Here is a 463-nt window from a genome sequence, read left to right as displayed (position 1 = left end):
GCTGCACTAAATTTGAATTTGTTACTAAGTATTTTTACATAGAATACTGGTATCTTCTCAGTGCGAGAATTTGTAAACGGAGTCAGGTTAAAAAAAAAAAAAAATCTTGCTAAAATGTTTATTCTTCTTTAATATAACATAAAAAAGTGAAAAATAAATAGCATTTCATTGAAATACATCCGTCCTTCTCTTAATACCTATGTTATTATACTCAAATTACTCATTTTTTTCATCAATGTTAAACATAAAAAAAAAATCCTTTTGAGTGTCCTTAGTTCTCTAACTTTTTAAATATTTCTCCTTTTCTTAAAGAGATGCTTACAGATTATCATTAAATATTTTGTACTTTTTGGCTTTTTCGAAGGACAGATTCATACGTTTTCATTCCATAAGTCCTAAAAATGCCTTCTTGAGTGCTTAAACTAGAACAATGATACAAAATAATGATAAAAAAACGTAAAGG

This window comes from Penaeus monodon, chromosome 32 (genome assembly GCF_015228065.2).
Source record: "Penaeus monodon isolate SGIC_2016 chromosome 32, NSTDA_Pmon_1, whole genome shotgun sequence".
Lineage (NCBI taxonomy): Eukaryota > Metazoa > Arthropoda > Malacostraca > Decapoda > Penaeidae > Penaeus > Penaeus monodon.
This window is presented reverse-complemented; position numbering follows the sequence as displayed.